The sequence below is a fragment of the Amblyomma mixtum genome, chromosome 4 (genome assembly GCF_055824585.1).
Source record: "Amblyomma mixtum isolate Tamu chromosome 4, ASM5582458v1, whole genome shotgun sequence".
Taxonomy (NCBI): Eukaryota; Metazoa; Arthropoda; class Arachnida; order Ixodida; family Ixodidae; genus Amblyomma; species Amblyomma mixtum.
The window spans coordinates 147,664,719-147,670,945 of NC_143015.1; positions in this window are offsets into that span (position 1 = coordinate 147,664,719).

Sequence of the window (6,227 nt, forward strand, 5' to 3'; positions counted from 1 at the left end):
GAAAGTTTGCAGGCTTAACGCAATTTACGTGATCCACAAATGTTAAGACGCTGTTTAGCTTGTAATGTTTTTCTCATTTTGGGCCTTTTTCAGAGCGCCGGTACTAAATAAGCAACCACAGGAGACAAAAATCACATCCTCTTTATCATTTCAACATTTAATTGAAATACTTCGGAGGCATCCCTTCTTTTGTCTCCATAGTTTTTCCAAAAAAACGGCACGCTAGCAGGCAAGATGATGGTTGGATGGTTGGTTTATAGGGTTTAACGTCCCAAATCCCAAAGCGACTAAGGCTATGAGAGACGAGATGAATGAAAGTGATTGTTTTGTGCAATGTGTTTTTCTCACTCCACTCGCGTGAAGAGTAATTGCTACTATCAATCAGTCAATTCAGTTCAATTTATTTCTCATCTTAGAATACAGATGAAGAGGTTGTAGAAAAAAGCTGCCAAAGAGCAGCTTGACGAGTCTACAAACCTAATGTTCAGCAGGGAGGCAGTACTCAAAGCTACACAATTTTAAACGAAGACAATACATCAAAGAATCACCAAGGAACATACAAAACACCAATACGTGCACAATTTAAACTGATAAGAAGTCAATACATTTGTCTTGTTAGCGAGCTAAAACATGATCTTATGCCATAAACCGCAGGGCCACAATGATAGCGCAAACATTGAGAAAAACTGCCACTGTCCGTAAAAGTTTGGGTATGCCACTGTAGCATGAAACCACCGCGCTTTGGAAACTAGTTTTTAGTGCTGCCCTCCATGGGTTTTGCATGTAACCAAATGGGCAGGCCTCTCATTGGTGTCAAGAGATGGCACAGGCTTGCGGCCGTGCGCCTTTTGGCGTATTTTTCTGGGGGAAACGCTTTATTGACGAAATATAGTAATCACGGCAGATTTCTTTTTTGTTGTGCACAAGTATTCGCACGCATCCGTTTCGTCATAAAGCCTGGTGCCTTTTTTCACTGAGCTGAGCTTCTTAATTATAGGATTGAGGCAAGAACATTTGACAGTCCCGGTGATGGTATGGTATGGTATGGTAAGGTATGGTATGGTATGGTATGGTATGGTATGGTATGGTATGGTATGGTATGGTATGGTATGGTATGGTATGGTATGGTATGGTATGGTATGGTATGGTATGGTATGCTATGCTATGGTATGGTATGGCACGGCACGGCACGGCACGGCACGGCACGGTACAATACGACACGGCATGGTACGGCACGGCATGTAATGGCATCTGGGGCTTAACGTCCTAAATTGGATTGTGAGGGGCACTGAAGAAGATTGCCCCGGACGAATTTCGATAGCCTAGAGTTTCTTGTCGTGCAGTGACGTCACTCAGTACACCAGAGTTGCGACATTTCACTCGTGTTTAAGAAGGGCGGGATTCGACTCCCTGATCCCATCATTAGAACAAATGCACCTCAGCCGCTGTGAGGCAGGCCCGGAGAGTTTGATAACGAGGGGTGTAGTAACCATCAGTGACTGCTTTATTTACATCGTGCTTGCCACATCTACTTGTCACACGAAGCTGCAGGCGGTGCAGCTGTCGCTTGTGGTGAGCAATTTAAAAAGAGTTCTTGAATATCATGATGCCAAGAAGTTCATCCACGAACTCTGGTAACCACGGTGTTTGCATGGCGTCGGCGTTGAAGTCCCCGCAAATGGCAATAGGTACCGGTGTCTCCAATACGAAAAAGAACAGCGTTTGAGCTCAGAAATTATGATTACTTCTTAAATATGTGTGACCAGTACAGTTTTTGTTGCCTATCTACCACATTTTCCTGGCTAAAATCCGCGGATTATAGGTGATTAAAAGCTTAAATTTGAAGTGTGACGACAATCGATGGGTGCAGATGAAACATGATTTAAATTTTTTTAAGATCATTCGTCAGAGCCGAATAAGACTTACGTCACTGTCGAACTAAAAGAAAACGAGACCCGTCTATGGCTGAGATATTGCCATTCTAAGTAACATAGCGATATTGGTTCTGATATGGAGTAAGCTTCAATATTCAAGCAAATACTGCTTGCAGTACTTGCAGTACTTAACAACGCCAGAGTCGTCGTAGTCCTTTTTGAAGATGGCTAGGAAAAGACAAAGAGCCTTTCCCGCAGCACTACAGCTCAGCAAAGTCGAACCGAGCAGGGCGGAAAGAATTTTACGGAGAGAAAAAAAAAGCGCACGGTTTTGGCCTACTTCCTCTAAAGAGATGAGTAAAATCTGGGCTGCTTCCATGAAACATCAGCAGACAATCTAAAAAAAAAGATTTTCAGCTTAAATTCGCCCCTGCGCACGGTACAACGAAAGCGGGCTGTCTGTGCAAGAACTTTTTATTCTAGGCCAAACTTTGTCCCTGTGGACTATAAACCGGGTGTGCACTATAGTCCGGAACATACGGAGTCTTTCGTTCTGACGTGCAATGTCGAAAAGTTTTTTTTTTTTTAACTTCAGTATATAAATAATAATAAAAAATTCGTCTTTTTATACAGATAGGTTATGCAAATTATACAAAATCAGTCTAGTGTTCCCTACATTGTAATGACTTTGTGCCCGCGTAGTATGTAAAGGATCTGGATGGCGGTGTGCCGCGCTGATCCTGACACACAGCCAGTTCGAGAGTATTTAAAAGAGAAGACTTCAAAACACCTTCCAACAATCAAATTTCAGAATCCTGCATCTAACTGGCTCCCTTGTCCTGAATGCTTAAAGACAACGAATTTCAGCATTTTCACGTGAGTCACAGGGCGTATGACGTTTTTATTGTAGATATTATATGATAATGATGGCTACACAAAAACAGTGCGGCCATAGCTGATATGTTTAAAGCACCACACACTCTTACGGATTCACAGCCAAGAGATTTATTTTTTGAATATTTTTGGTGCATTTTATTTTTGTAAGATTAGTTGTGGCGTGGACGGCCGGACAAAATTTCACGGTTATGGCAGGCTGAAGATGTAGTCGTTGAATGCATGCCAGCCTTAGCGCAGGCATTCTGTTAAGTAACATGGGGCTTAACATCATGCGATGAAGCTTCTTAGTTGTCAGAGAGAAATTCAAGCGTATATCCTTTCGCACACCCGCGGACTTGAGGTTACGTGGAGTTAGACATACGTGCCGTGTTTCACAGCGCCGAATTTAGAGAGACGGCTGTGAAATACGTTCGCTTCACCAGCCACTTTTACGTAAAGTCTTTGTCCAATAGGTCTACTTCTGTGCCCTGCAGCTCGGCTCCTGTTGCATACTGAGGGACCTTAATCTGACGAAAAGGGGAGGAACTTAAGTCCTCAACCTCTCTAAGCTTCGGGCTGTCAGATGGGCTTAAGAGCCCCGCTACAGGGCTTGGAAGCAAACTTTCTGGGCTGTATATATTTGACAAAGGCTGTACATCTCAGTAGAGTTAGTTGTTGGGCTAGTTGGTATACTTGATTTAAATTCATAGTTTTTCAGCGCAACGGCACACGGCCAACGAAAAGCTGCGAAAAGACGAGAAGAAGGACGAACACAGCGCTGTGTTCGTCCTTCTTCTCGTCTTTTCGCTTCTTTTCGTTGGCCGTGTGCCGTTGCGCTGAAAAACTATGAGCTGTACATCTCATCGCACACACATTTCCTTTTAAGTCAAAGGACTCAGCCGTGCTGAAAAGTAGGCGCTTGCATAACTTTCTTTATGAAACCTGTGGGCCGTACTAACTTTACGCGTTTGTCCACAGCCACTTTCTGGCAGGCGGCACAAATACAACGTCCGGTGTGGCGGGAAGCAGGAAACTTCTCGACTCAAACGCTCAAAAATGGCTGCATCGAACTACAGAAACTGAAATGGTCCATGCCCGGGTCCCCTTAGGCTTTGACTTATGACTTGAACTGGTTCCATCCTTGCGGAACTCTCCAGAGAGCCATAGCGTCGAGTTTTCTGTCCACACCAGCCAAACTCTAGCCTAAATATTATAGCCGCAGCGTCAACGCGAGACAAAAGGCACGGCCCGACGCTTTTCACCGTTCCTGCGCGGATATCGCGTATAGGCCAAGTGATTTGTGCGCATATAGAATTACGCTCTCTCCGCGCTCTTACACAACTCGCAAAGCGTGTGCGTTCTATAAAGGACGTGCACGTTTTCATCCGCGTACTTCTTTTTCCCATGTATATTTTTTGTTAGTCTTCTTTCTCGACTTTCTGGACAACTCTTTCGGCGCATGAATTCCCGTCGCCAGAACAGCTGCGAACTTCTGCAGCGCTAGCAGCAAGAAAGGCGGCAGCTGCAGCAGCGTCTTGTCCTTTCTCAAGCTTTATGCGTCTCCCGTGGCTGGCCCGCTGCGCAGCGCTTCGCCTGCCACTATCGACGTTCCTACAGGCGCTCGTTCTTCTCCTTACACGCTATCACCGTGTCAACAGAGGCACGCCTGCTCCAGCGGCGCCCGCCCGCATTCCTTAAGCGCAATAGCGTGCAGCGTATCTTACATGCATGCCTGTCCAGGAGCGCAATATAGTCCACTTAAGAACTAACACGCTTTGTATGATGGCTTTCATGGTCGACACCGACGAGGCAGCGTTGAGTGTGCAGACTGGCCTTTCTGACAGACCTGCGTGGTGCAAGGAATAAATAACTCGCCTAAATTTTAATTGTCGTCGCTCTAACAGGCATCGTCCACACCTGTTCCTTAAGTGTATGCAGTGTACGGCACTCATACGACAGGCGCTGCTCTGTAGGCACTGAACATAACTGTTGAGACGAATGAGAAACAGGCAGAGTTTGCCCATCCCTAACGGTGCGTGTCTGATGGAATCCACGTGTTCTCGTCTTCGCAAGGACTCGTAAGCTCTTCTGCCTGGTTGTTGGCCTCTTGCGCCACCGATAGGCCGACAGGTCTTCTCTGGGCATTGTTGACCTGTGTTGCCCACGCTGTTCAGGGAAATTCCCTGTTTGCAACGAGGGGTTCCTGACGCTGCAATTTTCGCCCTGAGTTTTTTCTTTTTTTTTTTATGCGATCGCTAAAGGCTTCCCTCTTTTTGAGGTGTCAGGACCTTAAAATGATACCCTCGCTTAGCAGATACACACGTGGAATTGAGAAGGAAGTTTTAAGCCAGCTCGCGTTGCTTTAGTGGACAAGACTAACCGAAGGGAATATTTTTGCTCACGTTACATCGGCGAGCAGAAATATTCTTACGCATGCGTAGGTGTTTTTCGCCTTTAGTACCCCATGCTTACTGTCTAAGGGGTCAAAATTGTGAAAAATACAAGATCCAATGACGTGTGTATCTTTTTTTTTCGGCCTTTTAGTCTCCTCTCCTGATACCTTGCGCTTCACACAATGTTAACTCACAATCTTAAAGGGAACACAAGAAAAGGTTGAGCCGGTTCTTAACACGGAAAAAAAAAGTAGGTTTTACCACTAAACGAAAAAAAAAAAAAGGCGCAGAGAGTTCGAGAGGAAGAACCTGAAGCCGCACTCCTGCTTCGTACTTTTCTCCGCGTTAAGGGGCGGTTAAACGTTTATCATGTCCCCTCTAAGTATGACTCCTACTGTACTACATGGCTGTTTATAGCCTACATTGCATACATGTCTGCGTTGGCAAGCGGATATATGCGATCCATGTTATCTATAATGTTAAGCCGTTCTCTTAATTTGAGCAAAGTGTTCGCCATTTTTTTCGATTAATTCCTGTCTGAATTGGCGAAGCAGTCGCAAAGAGCACTCGCACTGTTTCTCAGACTGCGCGGACCACGCTGCACGCGTCCTCATTTTGCGATCCGGCGTTCCACTTGTGTAACGAACGGGTATGTGCATCAGTATGGTGCTGAAAAGAATAAAGAACAATAAAAGTGACGTAAGTAACGTAGTGCCAGGCAGTTCCTGCATATTTAGTTCTCCCTGTCCTCACTTTGCAATGCAGAACTACGGTCCCGGGCCCGCAGCTGGCAAGAAAGCCATAAAGTTTAACCAAGCGTTCGCAATACGGTCCTGAAACAACGAGTGCCTTTCACTGCATAGCTCGGGCCTTTTAAACAAGCATTTTATTTTGTTTTTGCACTCAGCTCGACCAACTATCCTATACGAGACGGAGGCAGCCTGCCCCCACCCCGACGTGAAAATATTATATTTTCACGTTACTAACGGTTCACTTTGATGTTTGTAGGCAAAAGCGTCGCGCCACCACCGCCGCGCCTCTGTGTCCACTTCTATTTCTGGAATGCGTTCTCATCGGTATGTGT